At 48.5% G+C, this 25692-nt stretch overlaps 1 protein-coding gene across 1 annotated transcript in view; it reads left to right on the forward strand.

The window, feature by feature from the left end:
- The first annotated feature begins 3459 nt into the window (after window positions 1-3459).
- The window catches only part of LOC137355893 (cdc42 effector protein 2-like), a 39389-nt gene continuing 17156 nt past the window's right edge, over window positions 3460-25692 (forward strand). Inside the window, exon 1 of the mRNA XM_068021508.1 lies at window positions 3460-4069. The gene's annotated coding sequence lies outside the window, so the exon portion shown is untranslated. The remainder of the gene's footprint in view (window positions 4070-25692) is intronic.

Raw genomic sequence — 25692 nt, forward strand, 5'->3', positions numbered from 1 at the left:
GGATAGGGCGTTGAGTGAACGAAAGTCATGCAGAGGTCCTTGGAGGAGCAGCACGCTCTCCCTCTCTCTCCCTCTTGAGTGTCTGCCATGGTTCAGTGGGTTGCACTCTCACTTTTGAGTCAGAAGGTTATGGATTCATGCCCCACATAATACAGGCCGACAGTCCCAGTATCAGTACTGAGGGAACACCGCACTGTCAGAGGTGCCATCTTCCAGATGAGACATTAAACCGAGGCCCCCGTCTGCCCTCTCGGGTGGATGTAAAAGATCCCACGGCCACTATTGGAAGAAGAGCAGGGGAGTTCTCCCCGGTGTCCTGGAGACAATATTTATCCCTCAACCAACATCACTAAAAACAGATGGTCTGGGTCATTATCACGTTGATGTTTGTGGGATCTTGCTGTGTGCAATTTGGCTGCTGTGCTTCCTACATTAGAACAGTGATTACACCTCCAAAAGTACCTGATTGGCTGTGAAGTGCTTTGGGACGTACTGAGGTGGGGAAAGGTGCTGGGGGGAAATGCTTTATTTCCGGATTTTTCCTTGCAACGTGCTACAGCATTTTGCCAAGCATCCGACAGCAGGTTTTTCTGAGAGGTTGGGGGTCAGCAGCCAGGAAAATCGTAGACTCTTGGCAGCGTTGGAGGGGGATATGGCTTTACGTTATTGGGTTTGTTAATTATTGAGAAAACCTCCATGAAGGGTGACAGCAGACTCGTGTGTCGCACTAGCACCAGCATAAACTAGGTAGGCTGAATGGCCTGTTTCTGTGCTGTGAACTCTATGTATATTTTGTTTTGACCGTGTGTGAAGGAGATTCTGGCAGTTGAAGGGTTTGCAAATCACTGACTGAGCCGGCCCAGTATTTTTGGTTGGAACTTTACTGATGTGGTGTTCTGTTTTGTCCATTATGTGGCTGCCTGTGGGAGGTAGCTGTCTCAAAATGGCTGCCCTGCCTTGCCAAACAACAGTCACTGTCCCGCACAAAGGAGTTAACTTGCCCGAAGCCCTTTGGGGAAAGATTTGCATTCATATAGCGCCTTTTGCGACCTCACAACATCCAAAGATTTTATCTGGAACATTTTCTTGCTGGGTGGCTGCTGAAAGAATCTGTTAAGACAACAAACAAATGGTGCAACGCATTCCTCTCAGCTGAAGGAAAAAAAGACTTTGCTGTCCCCTTTAACCTGGCTGTCAGCTCCATTTATTTCAGTGGTATTGTGGAGAGTTGCTTGGGGTTCATCTACTCATTGCTTTTGTGGGAACGTACTCAATTTCCCATTTCATTCCTCCTTTGCATGTTGATTCAGTCACTTAGAAATAACAGCTGTTGAAATTCAAAACCTTCCCGAATGATGCTTTTTAAAATAAATACACTTTTATTTAAGGTGCAGCTTTATCCCATCCTATCCAATTACTTCTTCGCCCACTGTCTCCTAAAGGTTCAGACCTTTCCTCGGTGTACAAACAAAAGCAAGTTTGCATTTATATAGCACCTTTCATGATCTCTCAGCCAATGAAGTACTGCTTAAAGTGTAGTCATGGCAGCCAATTTGTGCACAGCAAGATCCCACAACAGCAGGCCAATAATGACCAGATGACCTATTTTAATGGAATGATAAATATTGGCAACAGGACATCGGGGAGAACCCTATTGCACGTCTTCCAATACAGGGCCGCGGCATCTTTTACATCCACCTGAGCGGGCAGACAAGACCTCAGTTTAACGCCCCATCTGAAAGACGGCCCCCTCCATCAGTACCGCACTTGGAGTGCCGGCCTAGAATTTGTGGTCACGTCCCTGACGCAGGAGGGGGCCTATCTGTGCTCATCCAAGGAGTGGCGTGTGGTGTGATGGAGACCTTATAGCAGTGAGGAGGTGAGGCCACCAAGCACCAGGCATATTCTTGAGGTGATTCAGTCCCATCGCTTGAACTCAGCATGTGGATGTTACAGAAACTGTGGAGTAGACGCACGGCCTGGGGCTGAAGTTCAGCTGGTTTAACTGGCATGTTACTGGCAGTGAGATTCACTGTCATGTGTGTGGGCATAAATGTGCTTGGGAGTGTGACCTGGCGCGCTGAGGGTCACATGCACCCGATTCGGACATGGTTCATAATGCCATCTCATGCCAGACTTCTCAGCAGATTGTTTTTAATACAAAATTTCTGCATGTGTTCTTTATTACTCAGAAACCTAGGCCCACTTGCCCAAGGACATCTTTCACTTTTGTCTCTTGATTCATACTGGGGTCTGGTTCCACAGTGAACCACCCCACCCCACCCCACCCCCAGCCATCTTGCCCTAAGTGGCCTTTCCCGGTGCATGAGGCTAGTCATCGAATGTCGCAAATGAGCCCTGGCTGGCTCCCCTCCCCTCCTCTACTCTCCTGTCATTAGTCCAGAGGGGAACAACTACACACAGTAATTTGCACCGATGTAGATCTTTTAATGCAGCAAAACATTGCAAGGTGGTTCACCAGCAAGGAGCTTGTATCAAAAATGTGGCAACCTAATCACAGATGTAGTGAAGATGGGAGAAGGGGAGAAAAATGAAAAGTCTAATTGAAAAGAGATTAGATGTGTCGCACCCAGTTTATATTTTTGAATTTCCCTTTCTGTTTCCAGTGATGGAAAACCCATTTTCCTTTGCTTCCACTGTTGATGTAAAACAGAGACTTGATTGTAGACATGCCTGGTCACGCAGTCTGAGCCCTGGTCATGTGGTGCACTCTCAGCAGCAAGTGCTGGAGGAGATGGAGCTGTAGGAAGCTGCTGCAGGCACCTCGGCTCTTGGGCTGTGTACCGCATCGCCCGACGAGGCTGCTTCACGCAATTTGAAATGGAGTTGGCGCGAGATGCATCAATAGTTTGTTTTAAATTGACGTGCGTTTCTGCAAGAGTCTCGACTCTCTCAGCCATGTTGCTGTCGAGCTGCCGGTACTTGAGATGAATCCCAGCAGCTTCTGGGAAGGAAGGGGTGAGGTGGGTGGAGGGTGGTGTTGAGAATAGATGGAGCCATACGTTGATGTATGGTTGAGCAAAAGATTGGGTCAGAGGTCGAGTCCTGGTGTCTGTGCTGTCTCTGCTTTGAAAGCCACGGGAAGGGGGGTGGGGACCCTGAAAGCCAGCTGAATGACAAGCTTGGCAGTCCAAGCGAGCCTTGTTCAGAGGGTGGGGATGGGGGAGGGGTGTGAACCGTTAGACCATCTGCCGCCTCCTCCCTTGACGCACCAAACGAAGACAAAACAAAGTGCTCCTCTCGTACGCTTATGCACACACAATGCTGCTCAAAAGGTTGGGGATGACATAATTGAGATTACATGCTGCCTGCACTCCAGGAGGAGGAGGGGAATGGAGGGGTGCTGCTTCTGCTGGGGTTGTGAATGAGTTAAGAACGCTGACATCACGCTGTGTTTGAAACAATACGACTGAATGCCTCGAGTCCCATTCTCAAGGAGCTGATTGTGAAGCTGTGCCAAGGCTCTTTTCAGAAGAGATTAGTGGAGACGCTTCTGTCCCTCAGCCCAGACAAACTGTTGGACAGAAGAAATGAAAGAGACAATTCAAGCAGGGGAAAACAGAATAATTTGTCAACGCTGATTGCACATAAAGTTTGGGGGCTTATGTGTATGTGTGAGGGAGAGAGAAGAGTTCAGCTTGACCTGTAAAAGAGATTTGAAATTTACACCTTAATTAGAAACAGGGTGAGATGTCAAATTCTGCTTAATAGAGGCTTGCAATTCGTGGGGAAGCCCTAGCCTGAGCTGGGCACCTTCCCAGTGAGACCAGGGACACTGGGCTGGCAAACGATTTCAGATTACCAAAAATCTCAATTTGTGGACAAATTGTGGCTCGACCGACGTGGAAAGGAAGCAGAAATGGTTCGGAGCCACTGAAGAATTTGAGCCTGTTTTTTTTTAAAACGGGAGAGTGAGAGAATTGGGATGTCTGCCGTTTACAATTAAAACCTGGAGGAGTGGGGAACATTTTATAAATTGTAGGAAAGATTGCGTAACATTTCTCTTTAGAAAGAAGTTGATTTCGAAGAAAATGTGTTCTTACTGACGGTAAGTACCGAACTTTATTTCTTTCCAATGGGTGATCAGCTGTGACTCAGTGGGTAGCACTGTCTCGTATCAGAAGATAAGAACATTAGGAGCAGGAGGAGGCCGTATGACCGCTCAAACTGGTCCCACCAATGAAAAGGTTGTGATTTCAAGTCCCACTCCTGAGACTTGAACACATAATCCAGGCTGACACTTCAGTGCACTACTGAGGGAGTGCTTCATTGTCTACGGGGCTGTCTTTGGGGACACAGCTCCACATATGCTGCCATTGTCCATTGCCTCAGTGTTCATTCTTCGCATGACTGCCAACATGCTGTCTAACCATGGAGGAAGCTGTAGTCCGGTCCTTTCTTCGCCCAATGCCCACACTTTCTATAAGGCATCACCAGATAGCGGCTGATTTTTCCACCTTCACCCCCCCCACCCCACCCTGTTCTAACCCAGAGCAAATTGTAGCTCCTCTACCACAGTGTAGATACGAGCAAAGCTCCCTCTACACCGTCCCATCAAACACTCCCGGCACAGTGGCGCAGTGGTTAGCACTGCAGCCTCACAGCTCCAGCGACCCGGGTTCAATTCTGGGTACTGCCTGTGTGGAGTTTGCAAAATCTCCCTGTGTCTGCGTGGGTTTCCTCCGGGTGCTCCGGTTTCCTCCCACATGCCAAAGACTTGCAGGTTGGTAGGTAAATTGGCCATTATAAATTGCCCCTAGTATAGGTAGGTGGTAGGGAAATATAGGGACAGGTGGGGATGTGGTAGGAATATGGGATTAGTGTAGGATTAGTATAAATGGGTGGTTGATGGTCGGCACAGACTCGGTGGGCCGAAGGGCCTGTTTCAGTGCTGTATCTCTAAACTAAACTAAGTGAGTACAGTCCAGCAGTATTACTACAGTGCACAAGGAATTATCAACGTTGGTAAAGCAAATAGCATTGGTTCCATCCCCTGTCCAGTAACCTGGTTGCATTCTTGTTGCCAAGTTAAGGTTGCTGCTAACAGTACTAACCCCCCAGTGCTAACGGGGGTTAGATACAGAGTAAAGCTCCCTCTACACTGTCCCCATCAAACACTCTCAGGACAGGTACAGCACGGGGTTAGATACAGAGTAATGTTCCCTCTACACTGTCCCCATCAAACACTCTCAGGACAGGTACAGCACGAAAAAAAAACAAAAAAAAAACGGGGGGTTAGATACAGAGTAAAGCTCCCGCTACACTGTCCAAAAAAAAAAGAAAAAAAAACCGGGGCTATTAAGCAGTTCCATAATTCCAAGATCAGAAAAAAAAAAATGGGGTTAGATACAGAGTAAAGTTCCCTCTACACTGTCCCACCAAACTCTCCCAGGACAGGTACAGTACGGGGTTAGATACAGAGTAAAGCTCCCTCTACACTGTCCCACCAAACTCTCCCAGGACAGGTACAGTACGGGGTTAGATACAGAGTAAAGCTCCCTCTACACTGTCCCACCAAACTCTCCCAGGACAGGTACAGTACGGGGGTTAGATACAGAGTAAAGCTCCCTCTACACTGTCCCACCAAACTCTCCCAGGACAGGTACAGTACGGGGTTAGATACAGAGTAAAGCTCTCTCTACAAAAAAAAACGGGGTTAGATACAGAGTAAAGCTCCCTCTACACTGTCCCCATCAAACACTCCCAGGACAGGTACAGCACGGGGGTTAGATACAGAGTAAAGCTCCCTCTACACTGTCCCACCAAACTCTCCCAGGACAGGTACAGTACGGGGTTAGATACAGAGTAAAGCTCCCTTTACACTGTCCCCATCAATTTACCTTGTCCCACCCTCTACACCTGCATGCCACATTTTAATTTGCCAACCATCTTATGGCCTCTAAGTGAGATTGCCAGTTTAAGTGAGCCTGGTGAATTGGATTGTAACTTCCCACTTATACTTACTATACCCTTTTGATGTTGTCTCTCTAAATCTTTGATATCTGCTTGACCATATACATGTAAAAGCTCCTAGTGGCACTATTTCGAAGAGTGGAGTTCTCCCAGTGTCCTGGGGCAACTTTCTTCCCTCAACCAACTCCACCAAAACTGGTCATTCACCTCTGCTTTTTACGGGATCCTGCTGTTTTTAGAAAAGCAAAAGTGATGGCACCTCAAACAGTATAATCCATGATGCACTTTCCTGAGCAGATGAAAGGCACTAGATAAATGGAAGTTTAAAGAATGTAAAGCACAGAATGGGACTGTATATTGAGGCTTGAATTGTGACATACTTCATTGAGGCAGCAATACATTGTACTAATGCAATGAGAATAAAAGCACATGTAATACTGTGCAGTCTACAGAGTTCTCTATCTCAGTCATGTTGTCCTGAGGAGTGGAGAGCACGCACGTGAGAACTAATCAGAGTAGTCTTCAGTGACTTCCCTTGAGGGGTCCGATCATGTGATAGGGGCACAAAGTGTCAACTTCTTTATAGTGTTGCATACTGCCCCCAGTACCATGCCACTACCAATAGAGAAACTCCCTAATTGTCCAGCAGTTCCCCATCCTACAGGCATCAATCAGACTCGGGCTGTGAATGGCCCAGAAGGACTGGGGATATGAACAGAAGGACCCACAGAAAAGTAACATGAGGCAATAGCTGAAGGATAAGGAGCAGGAAGCTGTCGCTGCAACAGTGAAACACACAGAGAGATGTGCTGCTTAAGAAAATGCTAGTTACCTTGGCTAGGCTCCAGGAGATAAATGACACAGTATCTACAGGACCGGTTGGGGGAGGAGCGTGGAGAGGACGGAGTTTGGTATTTGGGCAGTCACACCAAAACTTCCAACTCGGCAACTTCTTGTTAACCATTTAATTGGAGATATATTCTTAAGAGTGAACTCAAGGCTATATGAATAATTTAATTGAATTTTTTGATGAAGTCACAGAGAAGGTTGATGATGGGGAAGCAATGGGTGTTGTCCATATGGATTTTAAGAAAGCATTTGACAAAGTACCACATAAAAGGCTGATTAATAAAATTGAGGCTCATGGAATAGCTTGGATAAAAAATTGGCTTAATGACAGAAAACAGTGAGTTGTGGTAAATGGTTGTTTTTCAGACTGAAGGATGGTAGACAGTGGTGTTCCCCAAGGGTCAGTGCTAGGAGCATCGCTGTTTTTGATAAATGACTTGGATATTGGAATGCAGAGTAAAATTTGCCAATGATATCAAACTTGGAGGTGTGGCAGGCAGTGAGCATGATACCAATTGACTGCAACGAGGCATAGATAGGCTCGCAGAATGGGCAGACAAGTGGCAGATGGAATTTAGTAAAGAGAAGTGTGAGGTGATACATTTTGGCAGAAGGGATGGGGAGAGGCCATCCTCTCTAAATGATACAGTTCTAAAGAGTGTACAAGGACCAAGGCACCTGGGGCTGCATGTGCATAGCACTTTGAAGGTGGCAGGACATATTGAGAGACTAGTTAGCATAGCAGATGGGATCTTGGGCTTCATAAATAGAGATATTGAGTAGGGAAATTATTCTGAACTTTTATAAAGCTCTGGTCGGGTCCCAACTAGAGTATTGTGTCCAGTTCTGGTCACCACAGTTTAGGAAGGATGTGAGTGAGGGTCCTTGAGTGGGTGCAGAGGAGATTTACCAGAATGGTTCCAGGGATGAGGGGATTTTAGCAACAAGGTTAGGTTGGAGAAGCTGGGGTTGTTCTCCTTGGAGCAAAGGAGATTGAGGGGAGATTTGATAGAGGTGTACAAAATTATGACAGTTTTAGATGAGGTAGACAAAGACAAGCTGTTCCAATTAGCTGATGGCACAAGGTTTTGGGAAAGAGATACAAAGGGGATGTGAGGAAGAATTTTTTTATGCAGCGAGTGGTAATAACCTGGAACTCGCTGCCAACGAGGGTGGTGGAAGTGGAGACAATGAATGATTTCAAAAGGAAATTGGTTGGGCACTTGAGGGAAATAAACTTGCAAGGCTAAGGAGATCGAGTGGGAGAATGGGACTGACTGGATTGCTCTACAGGGAGCCAGCATGGACTCAATGGGTCTGAAAGCCCTCCCTCTGTGCCATAATGATGCTATGTGTCTTCAGAACTCTGCTTTAAATTGCAGTTCTTAGTGACAGCATGTAAGGTGAGTGAGACCCTTTTTTTTTAACAGATTGTAGGGGTGTGAAGCTGGTGGGTCTATATTACTGGAACAGTGTACAGGAGATTGTAGGAGTAATGGGTCTCTGAAAAGCATGAATATTGCATTAAAAGCTGCATAGTAGGAGAAGAGGTAATATTAAACCCATGTGAAATACAGCTTTAATTCGATACAAGAATGAACTTCTGAATATTCTGAAGGCAGGGGAGTAGAGACACAGACTTTAGGGTAATTTAAAGCACAGATGAATACTAGGCTTTGAATGTTAGGAGAATAGTGAGATGAGCTTCAGTAGGAGAGTTAGGGGACTAGAAGGACGAACTTAAAAGGAAGAGTTAATGTACAAGAGGGGTGAATTTTTATGGGAAAGTTGAGTACTGGAGCGATGGGTTTCGGAGAGAGAAGTTTTAGACCAGAGAAATTCGGGGACTAGATGGATGGGCTTTGATGAGAAAGTTCAGATATTAGAGGGGTTGGGTTTGATGAGAGAGTTAGGATACTAGAAGAGTGAATTTTGTTGATAGTTAGGATACTAGAAGATTTTGTGTTATCGGGCATTCTCAGATGTGGGCATCACTGGCAAAGCCAGCATTTATTGCTCATCCTTAGTTGCCATTGAGAAGGCAGTGGTGGGCTGCCTTTACAATCAATGCAGTCGTGGTGAAGGTGCTGCCACAATGCAGTTTAATAGCGAGTTCCAGGATTATGACACAGCAACAATGAACAGCCGATATATGTCCAAGTTAGGATAGTGTATGACTTGGAGGTGATGCTGTTCTTATGCACCTGCTGCCCTTATGCTGATAGGCAGTAGAGGCCACAGGTTTGGGAGTTGCTGTCGAAGAAGCTTTGGAAAGTTGTTGCAGTGCATCCTGTAGATGGTGCACACTACAGCCACAGTGGAGGAAGTGGATATTTAAGCCGGTGATGGGGTGCCAATCAAGCGCGCTGCTTTGTCCTGGATGGTGTTGAGCTTTTTGAGTGTTGTTGCAGCTGCACCCATCCAGGCAAGGCGAGAGTATTCCATCCCACTTCTGACTTTTGCCTTATGGAGAGGCTTTGGGGAGTCAGGAGGTGAGTAAACTGTCGCAGAATACCCAGACTCTAATCTGCTCTTGTCGCCACAGCATTTCTGTGGCTGGTCAAGTTAGTTCAGTGTCAGGTCAATGGCAACCCCTCAGGATATTGATGGTGGGGGATTCAGCGATAGTAATGCCATTGAACGTCAAGGGGAGATAGTTAGACTCTATTGTCTTGGAGATAGTGATTACCTAGCACTTGTGTGGTACAAATGTTATCAGCCCAAACCTGAATGTTGTCCAGGTCTTGCTGCATGTGGGCATGGACTGCTTCATTATCTGAAGGGTTACTGATGGGACTGATCTTATGATGGAGGGGAGGTCATTGATGAAGCAGCTGAAGAAAGTTGGGCCTAGGACACTACCCTGAGGATCTCCTGTAGCGATGTACTGAGGCTGAGATGATTGACCTCCAACAAACACAACCGTCTCCGTCTGGGCCAGGTATGACTGCAGCCTGTGAAGAGTTTTCCCCCGATTCCCTTTGGCTTCTGTGTGATTTGATGAAAGAGTTAAAATTCTCATCCTTGTTTTCAAATCCCTCCAAGGCCTCTTCTTCCCTATCTCTGTAACCTCCTGCAGCCATATAACCTCCCAAGATCGCTCTGTACGCCTCTAATTCTGACCTCTTGCACATTCCCAATTGTAATTGCTGCACCATTAGCAGCTGTGCCTTTGGGCGTCTCGGCCCTAATCTCTGAAATTCTCTCCTTAAATCTATCTCTTCTGTAAGATGCTCCTTAAAACCTACCTCTTTGACCAAGCTTTTGCTCACCTGCCCTAACGTCTCCTCATGTGGCTCGGCGTCAAATTTTGTCTGATTTATGTTCCTGTGAAGCAAGTTGGGACATTTTGCTGTTAAAGGTGCTATATAAATGCAATTTGTTGTTGGGGTATTGGTACTCTCCTTGTGTTCTCTAACAATATCCTGCCTGCATTATCACTGGATTGGTGACAGTCTCGCTGTAATATAAAGGCAGAATTAATTCATTGTTTTCTTGGGGATTCCGTGGTGCTGATGGTACCAGCTGCTCACCCATTCCTGGATCAGTTCTCCAAGTAGATCACAGCTCTTAGCACAGACTGCTAGCGACATCCTTGGGTGTTTGGGAGTAGATGGTTACATATATATGCCTTCACATCCTGTTGCACTGTTCAATCCACTTGAGAATCATCTCATTGTTTGGTTTTTCCCATAAGAAAGTTCCGGCAGCTGTATTCATTCTTCCCCCTCCCTCCCTCTCCCCCACATGGAGTCAGCACACAGGGAAACGAGACTGTCCTCGGGCTGCCGAAAGATACTAGGTTCATTTCCATAACGCTCCTCCAGACAGTGCGATCACCAGTTTCACTGCACCTTTAGTCATTTCCCTCAGTTGATAGCTGTAACATCACAGTGTGCAGTGACGTCTGTGATTTTCTTGGCTAGTCACTAGGGGAAAATAACCCAACATTCTTGAGGCCAGGTTCCTGTCTGAAATATATTCTGTTTTGTATTAGGGGAAGACACATTTTTTAAAATTTAGTTCTTTCTGATTTTACTCCCCTTCTTGCCACACCCTCCAGAACCCTCCAGTAGGAATTAGAAAGGGGAACTCTGGCTGATTTCGTAAGATCATAAGAAATCGGAGCAGGAGAAGGCCATTCAGCCCCTCGAGCCTGCTCCGCCATTCAATAAGATCATGGCTGATCTGATTGTGGCCTTAACTCCACTTTCCTGCCCGTCCCCCGTAACCTTTGACTCCCTTGTGGATCAAAAATCTAACTCAGCCTTGAACATATTCAATGACCCAACCTCCACTGCTCTCTGGGGAAGAGAGTTCCAAAGATTAACGACACTCTGAAAGAAGAAATTTCTCCTCATTTCCATCTTAAAAGGGTGACCCCTTATTTTGAAACTGTCCCCTAGTTCTAGATTCCCCATGAGGGGAAACATCCTCTCAGCATCTACCCTGTCAAGCCCCCTCAGAATCTTATATGTTTCAATAAGATCACCTCTCAATCTTCTGAATTCCAGTGAGCAGAGGCCCAACCTGCTCAACCTTTCCTCATAAGTCAAACCCCTCATCCAGGAAACAACCTAGTGATTCTTCTCTGAACTGCTTCTAATGCAAGTATATCCCTCCTGAAGTAAGGAGACCAAAACTGTACACAGTGCTCTGGGTGTGGTCTCACAGCCCTGCACAGTTGTAGCAAGACTTTCCTACTTTTATACTCCATCCCCCTTGCAATAAATGCTTACATTCCGTATGCCTTCCTAACTGCTGTACCTCCATGCTGAATTCTGTGATGCATGTCAACCTGCAGCCCTGCTCCAGGCTTCCTGAGGCCAATAAGAACAGGAGGAGGCCATTCAGCCCCTTGTGCTTGTTCCCCCATTCAGTCAGATCATGGTTGATCTGTATCCTAACTACATTTACCTGCCTTGGCTCCATCTCCCTTGGCTAGCAAAAAAAATCTATCAATCTCAGATTTAGAATGATCAATTGAGCTCCAGCAATTGCTCTTTTTTGTGGCAGAGAGTTCTTCACTTCTGACACCCTTTGCGTGAAGAAATGTTTGCTCATTTCTCTGCTGAATAGCCTGGCTCTGATTTTAAGGTGATGTCCCCATGTCCTAGAACCACTCCCCCATCAGCAGCAAAGTTTCTCTCTATCTACAGACAGTCAATCAAATCACACCTGAACCTTCTATATTCCAAGATATACAAGCCCAATTTATGTCATCTCTCTTCATAGACTAACCCTTGGAGCTCTGGTAACCACTATATTGTAACGCTCCCTGCTGCCTCAGCTAAGTCAGCACCGATGAACCTGGCATAACCTTGGTTCTTGTCGCACTGAACAGTCCGTTCACCATCTTGATTTCCCCCTTAAAAAAAAAGACCCCCTTGCTCCCCCAGCTCCCCTTTCCAAAGCCTTCTACTGCAACACTGTTCACCATTAGATCTGCACCCAGGTGCCTCAGTTCCTTCCTACACTATGGAGGCAATTCTGACATTTCTGGCTGGAAAGAGGTTTTACTTTTTTTTTTCCAAAATATACTTTATTCATAAAAATCTGTAAAAATTACATTGCCAAACAGTTTCAAACAGCACCAAAAAATACAAACATTGCAAGGGAGATCAGTTTCCTTCAATACTATCATGAGTTTCTTCACAACCCTTCCATTTCACAATTGTCAGGCCAATTACAGTTTTACATTTACAGCAAATGAAAATATTAACGATACAGTTCGAGGGGTTTCCCATGGATCCAGCCCCTCAGTTCAGCTTGGTGGAGGGACCTTACACTGTGGTCTTTCCCCATTGAGCCTTTGCTGCGGCTGCCCCAAGCTTTAGTGCGTCCCTCAGCACATAGTCCTGGACCTTGGAATGTGCCAGTCTGCAACATTCGGTGGTGGACAACACTTTGCGCTGGAAGACCAGCAAGTTTCGGGCAGACCAAAGGGCGTCTTTCACCGAATTGATAGTCCTCCAGCAGCAGTTGATGTTTGTCTCGGTGTGCATCCCTGGGTACAGCCCGTAGAGCACAGACTCCTGTGTTACAGAGCTGCTTGGGATGAACCTCGACAAAAACCACTGCATCTCTTTCCACACCTGCTTTGCGAAGACACATTCCAGGAGGAGGTGGGCGACCGTCTCTTCCCCACCACAGCCACCGCGGGGACATTGTGCGGAGGGGGCGAGACTTCGGGTGTGCATGAAGGATCTGACGGGGAGGGCCCTTCTCACCACCAGCCAAGCTACGTTTTGGTGCTTGTTTGAAAGTTCTGGTGATGAAGCATTCCGCCAAATGACTTTGACAGTCTGCTCGGGGAACCATCCGACAGGATCCACCGTCTCCTTTTCCCGTAGGGCCTTGAGGACATTCCGTGCAGACCACTGATGGACCGGTGGTCAAAGGTGTTTTCCCGCAGAAACTGCTCCACGAAGGATAGGTGGTACGGCACGGCCCAACTGCATGGAGCGTTCCACGGCAATGTGACCAGGCCCATCCTTCGCAACACTGGGGACAGATAGAACCTCAGCACGTAGTGACACTTGGAGTTTGCGTACTGGAGATCTACACACAGCTTGATGCAGCCACACACGAAGGTGGTATTCAGGATGAGGGCCACGTTGGGTACATTTTTCCCGCCCTTGTCCAGAGATTTGAACATCGTGTCCCTCCGGACTCGGTCCATTTTAGATCCCCAGATGAAGCGGAAAATGGCTCGGGTGACTGCCACAGCGCAGGTGTGGGGTATGGGTCAGACCTGCGCCACGTAGAGCAACAACGTGAGCGCCTCGCACCTGATGACCAGGTTCTTACCCACAATGGAGAGAGACCGCTGCCCCCACATGCCCAACTTTTGTCGTACCTTGGCTACTCGCTCCTCCCAGGTTTTGGTGCACGCCCCGGACCTTCCGAACCATATCCCCAGCACCTTCAGGTAATCTGACCTGACGGTGAAGGGAACAAAGGATCGGTCAGCCCAGTTCCCAAAGAACATGGCCTTGCTCTTGCCGTGGTTAACTTTGGCTCCCGAGGCCAGTTCGAGCTGGTCGCAGATGCTCATCAGTCTGCGCATGGACAGCGGATCCGAGCAGAAGACGCCGACGTCATCCATGTACGGGGAGGTTTTAACCTGAGTGCCTCCGCTGCCTGGGATTGTCACCCCTCTTCTGCTCGCATCCTTCCTAATAGACTCAGCAAAGGGTTCAATACAGCAAACAAACAAGACCGGGGACAGAGGGCAGCCCTGTCTGACTCCAGATTTGATCGGGAAAGATAGTCAGATAGTCAGAGTAGAAATAAAAGAATAGTCAGGATGAATGCGTGGCTTGAGAGATGGTGCAGGAAGGAGGGGTTCAGATTTTTGGGACATTGGGACCGGATCTGGGGGAGGTGGGACAATTACAAATTGGACGGTCTACACCTGGGCCGGACTGGAACCAATGTCCTTGGGAGTGCTTTTGCTAACGCTGTTGGGGAGGGTTTAAACTAATGTGGCAGGGGGATGGGAACCAAATGAGGAGGTCAGTGGACAGTAACGAGGTAGTAACGAAAGCCTGTAAGGAACTAGATAATGACGTCAGCGTGACTAAGGGGAAGAGTAGGCAGGGAGCAGATGATGAACGCAAAGGGAGTGGTGGTCTGAGGTGTATTTATTTTAATGCAAGAAGTGTAGTAGGTAAGGCAGATGAACTTAGGGCTTGGATTAGTACCTGGGAGTATGATGTTATTGCTATTACTGAGACTTGGTTGAGGGAAGGGCATGATTGGCAACTAAATATCCCAGGATATCGATGCTTCAGGCGGGATAGAGAGGGAGGTAAAAGGGGTGGAGGAGTTGCATTACTGGTCAAAGAGAATATCAGCTGTGCTGAAGGAGGGCACTATGGAGGACTCGAACAGTGAGGCAATATGGACAGAACTCAGAAATAGGAAGGGTGCGGTAACAATGTTGGGGCTGTACTACAGGCCTGCCAACAGCGAGCGTGAGATAGAGGTACAAATATGTAAACAGATTATGGAAAGATGTAGGAGCAACAGGGTGGTGGTGATAGGAGATTTTAATTTTCCCAAAATTGACTGGGATTCACTTAGTGTTAGAGGTCTAGATGGAGCAGAATTTGTCAGGAGCATCCAGGAGGGTTTTCTAGAGCAGTATGTAAATAGTCCAACTCGGGAAGGGGCCATACTGGACCTGGTGTTGGGGAATGAGCCCGGCCAGGTGGTTGAAGTTTCAGTAGGGGACTACTTTGGGAATAGTGATCACAATTCCGTAAGCTTTAAAATACTCATGGACAAAGACGAGAGTGGTCCGAAAGGAAGAGTGCTAAATTGGGGGAAGGCCAACTATACCAAAATTCGGCAGGAGCTGGGGAATGTAGATTGGGAGCAGCTGTTTGAAGGTAAATCCACATGTGATATGTGGGAGGCTTTTAAAGAGAGGTTGATGAGCGTGCAGGAGAGACATGTTCCTGTGAAAATGTGGGATAGAAATGGCAAGATTAGGGAACCATGGATGACAGGTGAAATTGTGAGACTAGCTAAGAGGAAAAAGGAAGCATACATAAGGTCTATGTGGCTGAAGAAAGACGAAGCTTTGAAAGAATATCGGGAATGTAGGACCAATCTGAAACGAGGAATTAAGAGGGCTAAAAGGGGTCATGAAATATCTTTAGCAAACAGGGTTAAGGAAAATCCCAAAGCCTTTTATTCATATATAAGGAGCACGAGGGTAACGAGAGAAAGGATTGGCCCACTCAAGGACAAAGGAGGAAAGTTATGCGTGGAGTCAGAGAAAATGGGTGAGATTCTAAACGAGTACTTTGCATCGGTATTCACCGAGGAGAGGGACATGAAGGATGTTGAGGTTAGGAACAGATGTTTGATTACTCTAGGTCAAGTCGGCATAAGGATGGAAGAAGTGTTGGGTATTCTAAAAGGCATTAAGGTGGACAAGTCCTCAGGTCCGGATGGGATCTATCCCAGGTTACTGTGGGAAGCGAGAGAGGAAATAGCTGGGGCCTTAACAGATATCTTTGCAGCATCCTTAAACACGGGTGAGGTCCCGGAGGACTGGAGAATTGCTAATGTTGTCCCCTTGTTTAAGAAGGGTAGCAGGGATAATCCAGGTAATTATAGACCGGTGAGCCTGACGTCAGTGGTAGGGAAGCTGCTGGAGAAGTTACTGAGGGATAGGATCTATTCCCATTTGGAAGAAAATGGGCTTATCAGTGATAGGCAACATGGTTTTGTGCAGGGAAGGTCATGTCTTACCAACTTAATAGAATTCTTTGAGGAAGTGATAAAGTTGATTGATGAGGGAAGGGCTGTAGATGTCATATACATGGACTTCAGTAAGGCGTTTGATAAGGTTCCCCATGGTAGGCTGATGGAGAAAGTGAAGGCACATGGGGTCCAAGGTGTACTAGCTAGATGGATAAAGAACTGGCTGGGCAACAGGAGACAGAGAGTAGCAGTGGAAGGGAGCTTCTCAAAATGGAGACGTGTGACCAGTGGTGTTCCACAGGGATCCGTACTGGGACCACTGTTGTTTGTGATATACATAAATGATTTGGAGGAAAGTATAGGTGGTCTGATTAGCAAGTTTGCAGACGACACTAAGATTGGTGGAGTAGCAGATAGTGAAGGGGACTGTCAGAGAATACAGCAGAATATAGATAGACTGGAGAGTTGGGCAGAGAAATGGCAGATGGAGTTCAATCAGGGCAAATGCGAGGTGATGCATTTTGGAAGATCCAATTCAAGAGTGAACTATACAGTAAATGGAAAAGTCCTGGGGAAAATTGATGTCCAGAGAGATTTGGGTGTTCAGGTCCATTGTTCCCTGAAGGTGGCAACGCAGGTCAATAGAGTGGTCAAGAAGGCATACGGCATGCTTTCCTTCATCGGACGGGGTATTGAGTACAAGAGTTGGCAGGTCATATTACAGTTGTATAGGACTTTGGTTCGGCCACATTTGGAATACTGCGTGCAGTTCTGGTCGCCACATTACCAAAAGGATGTGGATGCTTTGGAGAGGGTGCAGAGGAGGTTCACCAGGATGTTGCCTGGTATGGAGGGTGCTAGATATGAAGAGAGGTTGAGTAGATTAGGATTATTTTCATTAGAAAGACGGAGGTTGAGGGGGGACCTGATTGAGGTGTACAAAATCATGAGAGGTGTAGACAGGGTGGATAGCAAGAAGCTTTTTCCCAGAGTGGGGGATTCAATTACTAGGGGTCACGAGTTCAAAGTGAGAGGGGAAAAGTTCAGGGGGGATAATGGTGGAAAGTTCTTTACGCAGAGGGTGGTGGGTGCCTGGAACGCGTTGCCAGCGGAGGTGGTAGACGCGGGCACGATAGCATCTTTTAAGATGTATCTAGACAGATACATGAATGGGCAGGAAGTAAAGAGATACAGACCCTTAGAAAATAGGCGTCATGTTTAGATAGAGGATCTGGATCGGCGCAGGCTTGGAGGGCCGAAGGGCCTGTTCCTGTGCTGTAATTTTCTTTGTTCTTTGTTCTTTGAAACTTTCCGATTCCCACCCGTTGATTGAGACTGCGCTACTGATGTTTGTGTAGAGCAGTTGGATCCAATTGCAGATTCCCTCCCCAAACCCCATTTTGGAAAGCACGTCCATCATGTAGGTGTGCAATATCCTGTCAAAAGCCTTCTCCTGGTCCAGGCTGATGAGGCAGGTGTCCACCCTCCTGTCCCGTACATAGGCGATCGTATCCCTGAGTAGCGCGAGACTATCAGAGATCTTCCTGCCGGGTACAGTACAGGTCTGATCAGGGTGGATCACCAACTCCAGAGCAGACTTGACTCGACTGGCTATGACTTTGGACAGAATCTTGTAGTCAACATTAAGAAGTGAGATGGGCCGCCAATTTCTGATTTCTGCCCTCTCCCCCTTCCGCTTGTAAATGAGGGTGATGATGCCTTTCCTCATGGATTCTGACATGCTGCCGGCCAGGAGCATACTCTCGTATACTTCCAGCAGGTCCGGGCCGACCCAGGGCCGAGTACAACTCGACCGGTAAGCCGTCGCTTCCGGGAGTTTTACTCGTCTCGAAGGACTCAACGGCCTTTGTCAGCTCGTCCAGAGTTAGCGGCTTGTCCAGTCCCTCCCTCCTGCTGTCATCTAGGACCTCTGTGATAGATGACAGGAAGAACTGGGAGGCTCTGCTGTCTGTGGGCTTCGCGTCATACAGCCCAGCATAAAAGGATTTGCTGATCCTTAGTATGTCGGACTGCAAAGACGTTAGCAAGCCATCTTCTTCCTTCAGGCTGCTGATAACAGAGCTCTCTCTGTGTACCTTTTGGAAGAAGTAGCGCGAGCACGTCTCATCCTGCTCGATGGAGCGGACTCTGGACCGGAAGATGATCTTGGAGGCCTCCTTGGCAAAGAGCGAGGTCTGCTGGCTCTTCACCTCTTGGAGGTCCTCCTTGACCTCGACCCCCATTGACTGCAACCGGAGCAGATTTTGCATACTTTTCTGGAGTCAGGACATTTCCCTCTGTCTCTCTCTCGCCCTCTGAACACCTTTGTGGATGAAGAACCTCTTGATGTTCTCCTTGATCGCTTCCCACCAGTGAACTGGAGACTCAGAGAGGGATTTCACGGTCCTCCAACCTTTGTAATCCCTTTTGAGTTCCTCAACGTTCTCTGGGGTCAGCAGTGTAGCATTGAGTTTTCACGTCCCTCTGCCAACCCGCTGGTCGTCCTGTAAGTGACAGTCGGCCAGTAAGAGGCAGTGGTCGGAGAAGAACAGCGGCTTGACGTCGGTGGATCCGACCGTGACAGCACGGGACACAAACAGGAAGTCAATCCTGGAACGGGCAGACCCATCCGATCTTGACCAGGTGTATCTGCGCTGCGCTCCGTCTGCAAGTTTGCTGAAGACGTGGTGCAGTTTGGCATCTTTAACTGTTTCCATTAGGAATCTGGACGTAGCGTCCAGTTTGCTGTCGTCACTGCTGGATCGTCCAGCCGCATCGATGATGCAGTTGAAATCACCGCCTAGGATGACCGGCCGGGACGTCGCCAGCAGCAGTGGGAGCTGTTGGAAGACGGTCAGCCGCTCGCTGCTTTGTACCGGGGCGTACACGTTGATCAACCGGAGCGGAGCGTTGTTGTACATCACGTCTGCTACGAGGAGGCGACCTCCCACCACCTCCTTAACTTCGGATATGGTGAAGTTACCTCCCCACAGCAGAATACCCAGGCCGGAGGAACGGCAATCATTACATTTTTTAATGTAATGGAACGGCAATCATTTTTTTTTTATTTCCAAAATATACTTTATTCATAAACATCTGTAAAAATTACATTGCCAGACAGTTTCCAAACAGCACCAAAAAATACAAACATTGCAAGGGAGATCAGTTTCCTTCAATACTGTCATGAGTTCCTTCCCAACCCTTCCTTTTCACAATTGTCATGTCAATTACAGTTTTACATTTACAGCAATTGAAAATATTAACGATACAGTTCGAGGGGTTTCCCATGGATCCAGCCCCTCAGTCCATCTTGGTGGGGGGACCTTACACTGTGGTCTTTCCCCATTGAGCCTTTGCAGTGGCTGCCCCAAGCTTTAGTGCGTCCCTCAGCACGTAGTCCTGGACCTTGGAATGTGCCAGTCTGCAACATTCGGTGGTGGACAACTCTTTGCGCTGGAAGACAAGCAAGTTTCGGGCAGACCAAAGGGCGTCTTTCACCGAATTGATAGTCCTCCAGCAGCAGTTGATGTTTGTCTCGGTGTGCGTCCCTGGGAACAGCCCGTAGAGCACAGACTCCTGTGTTACAGAGCTGCTTGGGATGAACCTTGACAAAAACCACTGCATCTCTTTCCACACCTGCTTTGCAAAGGCACATTCCAGGAGGAGGTGGGCAACCGTCTCTTCCCCACCACAGCCAACGCGGGGGCACTGTGCGGAGGGGGCGAGACTTCGGGTGTGCATGAAGGATCTGACGGGGAGGGCCCTTCTCACCACCAGCCAAGCTACGTCTTGGTGCTTGTTTGAAAGTTCTGGTGATGAGGCATTCCGCCAAATGACTTTGACGGTCTGCTCGGGGAACCATCCGACAGGATCCACCGTTTCCTTTTCCCGTAGGGCCTTGAGGACATTCCGTGCAGACCACTGCCCGATGGACCGGTGGTCAAAGGTGTTTCCCCGCAGAAACTGCTCCACGAAGGATAGGTGGTACGGCACCGCCCAACTGCACGGAGCGTTCCGCGGCAATGTGACCAGGCCCATCCTTCGCAACACCAGGGACAGATAGAACCTCAGCACGTAGTGACACTTGGAGTTTGCGTACTGGGGATCTACACATAGCTTGATGCAGCCGCACACGAAAGTGGTCATCAGGATGAGGGCCGTGTTGGGTACATTTTTCCCGCCCTTGTCCAGAGATTTGAACATCGTGTCCCTCCGGACCCGGTCCATTTTAGATCCCCAGACGAAGCGGAAAATGGCTCGGGTGACTGCCACGGCGCAGGAGTGGGGTATGGGCCAGACCTGCGCCACGTAGAGCAACAACGTGAGCGCCTCGCACCTGATGACCAGGTTCTTACCCACAATGGAGAGAGATCGCTGCCCCCACATGCCCAACTTTTGTCGTACCTTGGCTACTCGCTCTTCCCATGTTTTGGTGCACGCCCCGGCCCTTCCGAACCATATCCCCAGCACCTTCAGGTAATCTGACCTGACGGTGAAGGGAACAAAGGATCGGTCAGCCCAGTTGCCAAAGAACATGGCCTCGCTCTTGCCGTGGTTAACTTTGGCTCCCGAGGCCAGTTCGAACTGGTCGCAGATGCTCATCAGTCTGCGCACGGACAGCGGATCCGAGCAGAAGACGGCGACGTCATCCATGTACAGGGAGGTTTTAACCTGAGTGCCTCCGCTGCCTGGGATTGTCACCCCTCTTATGCTCGCATCCTTCCTAATAGACTCAGCAAAGGGTTCAATACAGCAAACAAACAAGACCGGGGACAGAGGACAGCCCTGTCTGACTCCAGATTTGATCGGGAAACTTTCCGATTCCCACCCGTTGATTGAGACTGCGCTACTGATGTTTGTGTAGAGCAGTTGGATCCAATTGCAGATTCCCTCCCCAAACCCCATTTTGGAAAGCACGTCCATCATGTAGGTGTGCGATATCCTGTCAAAAGCCTTCTCCTGGTCCAGGCTGATGAGGCAGGTGTCCACCCTCCTGTCCCGTACGTAGGCGATCGTATCCCTGAGTAGCGCGTGACTATCAGAGATCTTCCTGCCGGTTACAGTACAGGTCTGATCGGGGTGAATCACCAGCTCCAGAGCAGACTTGACTCGACTGGCTATGACTTTGGACAGAATCTTGTAATCAACATTAAGCAGTGAGATGGGCCGCTAATTTCTGATTTCTGCCCTCTCCCCCTTCTGCTTGTAAATGAGGGTGATGATGCCTTTTCTCATGGATTCTGACATGCTGCCGGCCAGGAGCATACTCTCGTATACTTCCAGCAGGTCCGGGCCGACCCAGTCCCACAGGGCCGAGTACAACTCGACCGGTAAGCCGTCGCTCCCGGGAGTTTTACTCGTCTCGAAAGACTCGACGGCCTTTGTCAGCTCGTCCAGAGTTAGCGGCTTGTCCAGTCTCTCCCTCCTGCTGTCATCTAAGACCTCTGTGATAGATGACAGGAAGGACTGGGAGGCTCTGCTGTCTGTGGGCTTCGTGTCATACAACCCAGCATAAAAGGATTTGCTGATCCTTAGTATGTCGGACTGCGAAGACGTTACCGAGCCATCTTCTTCCTTCAGGCTGCTGATAACAGAGCTCTCTCTGTGTACCTTTTGGAAGAAGTAACGCGAGCACGTCTCATCCTGCTCGATGGAGCGGACTCTGGACCGGAAGATGATCTTGGAGGCCTCCTCGGCAAAGAGCGAGGCCTGCTGGCTCTTCACCTCTTGGAGGTCCTCCTTGACCTCGACCCCCATTGACTGCAACCGGAGTAGATTTTGCATAATTTTCTGGAGTCGGGACAGTTCCCTCTGTCTCTCTCTCGCCTTCTGAACACCTTTGTGGATGAAGAACCTCTTGATGTTCTCCTTAATCGCTTCCCACCAATGAACTGGAGACTCAAAGAGGGGTTTCACGGTCCTCCAACCTTTGTAATCCCTTTTGAGTTCCTCAACGTTCTCTGGGGTCAGCAGTGTCGCATTGAGCTTCCACGTCCCTCTGCCAACCCGCTGGTCGTCCTGTAAGTGACAGTCGGCCAGTAAGAGGCAGTGGTCGGAGAAGAACACCGGCTTGACGTCGGTGGATCCGACCGTGACAGCACGGGACACAAACAGGAAGTCAATCCTGGAACGGGCAGACCCGTCCGATCTTGACCATGTGTATCTGCGCTGCGCTCCGTCTGCAGGTTTGCTGAAGACGTGGTGCAGTTTGGCATCTTTAACTGTTTCTATTAGGAATCTGGACGTAGCGTCCAGTTTGCTGTCGTCACTGCCGGATCGTCCAGCCGCATCGATGATGCAGTTGAAGTCACCGCCTAGGATGACCGGCCTGGACGTCGCCAGCAGCAGTGGGAGCTGCTGGAAGACGATCAGCCGCTCGCTGCGTTGTACCGGGGCGTACACGTTGATCAACCGGAGCGGAGCGTTGTTGTACATCACGTCTGCTACACTCTGTTTTCCTCCTCCACCCTTCCATCTTGTCAGTGTTCACAGACACGGCCCAGCTGTCTCCACTCTGCCTATTCCAGAGAGCCCCTCTTTACCATGATGGGAATTACAGGACTGAGATTTTTTCAAAACCTGGCCTGGAGTATTCAAGACAAGTTGCCACAGAGTATTTTTTGGTCTCTCCAGCAGTTTTTTTTAATTAAGCTTTTATTAAATCAGCCCTGTTTCAGTGGGTAGCTCCCTCTCTCTCGCCTCTGAGTCATAAACCGGTGGGTTCACATCCCCGTCCAGACTCTTGAGTACATAATCCAGGCTGACACTCCCAGTGCAAGTACTGAGGGGCTGCTGCACTGTCTGAGGTGCCATCTTTCAGATGGGACATTAAACTTAGGCCCCATCTGCCCTCTCAGGTGGATGTAAAATGTCTCACGTTTACTAGTTTGAAGAAGAGCAGGGAAGGTTCTTCCTGGTGTCCTGAGCCCAATATTTATACCTCAGTTATCACTAAAAAAAAACAGATGATCTAGGGCGGCACAGTGGCGCAGTGGTTAGCACCGCAGCCTCACAGCTCCAGCGACCCGGGTTCAATTCTGGGTGCTGCCTGTGTGGAGTTTGCAAGTTCTCCCTGTGTCTGCGTGGGTTTCCTCCGGGTGCTCCGGTTTCCTCCCACATGCCAAAGACTTGCAGGTTGATAGGTAAATTGGCCATTATAAATTGTCCCTAGTATAGGTAGGTGGTAGGGAAATATAGGGACAGGTGGGGATGTGGTAGGAATATGGAATTAGCGTGGGATTAGTATAAATGGGTGGTTGATGGTCGGCACAGACTCGGTGGGCCGAAGGGCCTGTTTCAGTGCTGTATCTCTAAACTAAACTAAACCAAACTAAACTAGTCATTATCTCATTGCTGTTTGTGGGAGCTTGCTGTGCGCAAATTGGTTGCTGAATTTCCTACACTACAATGGCTACACTTCAGAAGGAACTCCTTATGCTGTAAAGCGCTTTGGGATGTGCTGAGGACATGTGAGACGGTTTATAATTGCAAGTCCTTTCTTTGAACGACACTTTCTTACCCCAAGCTTTATGTTCGAATAGCCCAAGAAAGGCGCCTTTCCGTGACCATTTCCTGACCTGACTCGCCTTCCCTACACTTTCGAACCTTCTGAGGAGACCAAGTTTCAGGGCATCGAGGGATGGGCAATAAATGCCAGGCCTTGCAAGCGAGACGCACATCCCCCGAATGAATTTTTTAAAAAGGGCAATAGACGCTGAGCCTTGCCAGTGAGATCCCATGAATTAATTTTTTTTTAAAACATTCATAACCAGTTGCAGCCACAGTTACCTGGTTTTTTGCTTGTTTGCAGCAGTGGCCTCACAGGACCATGACAGATGAGCAGCTGGGCTTCACAACAGTTTTCCAGAGCAAGATTACAGGAGGCGTCTTAGCCCATTATTCACAATTGCGCTCTGTTCTATAGAGGTGTGAGAAGCAGAAGGGGAGATGAGGAGACTGGTTTACACAGAGTTGGTAGCTGTGATCTGGAACGCGCTGCCTGAAAGGGCGGTGGAAGCAGATTCAATAGTAACTTTCAAAAGGGGGAATTGGAGAAATACTTGAAAAGGAGAAATTTGCAGGGCTGTGGGGGAAAGAGCAGGGGGGGGAGTGGGACTGATTGGAGAGATCTTTCAAAGAGCTAGCACAGGCGTGATGGGCCGAATGGCCTCCTGCTACTCCTAACGTTTCTGCATATACGAGATCAGAATTTACATATTCTTTTCTGGATCATTTACAGGTGAATTATTTTTTATTTAGAAATGAAGGTATTTGATAATCGGGTTGGTTGCAGAAGCTCAGCTATAGAACCAGAGTTCAGCTGCCAACATTTAGTGTGCAGGATGTGAGTCTTTAGTGTCTGGATATCCTGTACATAGATTACCATCACTTTATGACGTAATGTTGTTTCTGAAAAAAGAATACCGGCTTATCTGGAATCATTGAGCTGATTTGTACTTTTAATTTCATCAGAGGCTGAGTCACACAGACGAGGAGGTGCAGGGATTTAATCTCTGCTCTCTGCTGACATAGCTGAAGCAGCAGGTTGGGGGCTTTGCCATCACTTTTAGCACCCACTGGGTTATAAAGGTTGTCATCTGTGACTCTGTGGTCATCAAACTTGTCTCAGAGTCAGAACGTCATGGGTTGAAGCCCCACTCCACGGATTGGAACCCGTCAAATCCAGGCTGACACACCACATGCCAGTATTGACGGGACGCTACATTGTCGAAGGGTCAGTACTGAGGGTCGCTGTGCTGTCAGGGGAGCAGTGCTGAGGGAGTGCTGCATTGTCGGAGGGTCAGTACTGAGGGAGTGCTGCATTGTCGGAGGGTCAGTACTGATGGGTCGCTGCATTGTCGGATGGGCTGTACTGAGGGAGTGCCGCACTGTTGGAGAGGCTGTTAAATTCCAGAAAGCTTGTTGTGGAAGGATAATGCTGGAGCCTATCTTTACTCAGTTTCACATTTATTGTGCAGAGTAAAAAGGATTACAACCATGTAGCTCCTCACTCAAAACCCTCCACCAGTCTCAGTAAGTGTCTGCTCATAAGTGCTCAAGTAAGACCCCAATTAACACCCTCCACCTGCATATAATCAAAACACTGATACACAATTAACAGGGGCAGTATTGAGGCAGCACTGCACTGTCTGAGGGTCAGTTCTGAGGGAGCGCTGCATTGCCAGAGGGACAATATTGAGGGAGTGCTGCATTGCCAGAGGGTCAGTTCTGAGTGAGTGCTGCACTGTAGGAGGTGCAGTGCTGAGGGAGTGCTACACTGTCGACATCTGAGCCAAACCCAATCCTGTCTCAACCCGATGTGCACACTATCACACTTTGAAGCAGAAGAGTGCCAGATAGCAATCAGCAGTGGGAGCTGTAACCACGGGGTGAGATACAGAGTAAAGCTCCCTCTACACTGTCCACATCAAACACTCCCAGGATAGGTACAGCACGGGGGTTAGATACAGAGTAAAGCTCCCTCGACACTGTCCCCCATCAAACACTCCCAGGACAGGTACAGCACTGGGATTGGCTGGTCAATTTGGAGCACTTCCTGCCAGCAATCAGGGGGAGCAGCTGCACCTGTGTTGCAGCAATTGCAGAGTGGAGAGTGGAGACTGCAGCAACTGGGGAGAGGAGAGTGGAGACTGGAAACTGCAGCAACTGGGGAGAGAGACTGGAGAAAGG

The sequence above is a fragment of the Heterodontus francisci genome, chromosome 44, assembly GCF_036365525.1.
Source record: "Heterodontus francisci isolate sHetFra1 chromosome 44, sHetFra1.hap1, whole genome shotgun sequence".
Classification (NCBI taxonomy): Eukaryota; Metazoa; Chordata; class Chondrichthyes; order Heterodontiformes; family Heterodontidae; genus Heterodontus; species Heterodontus francisci.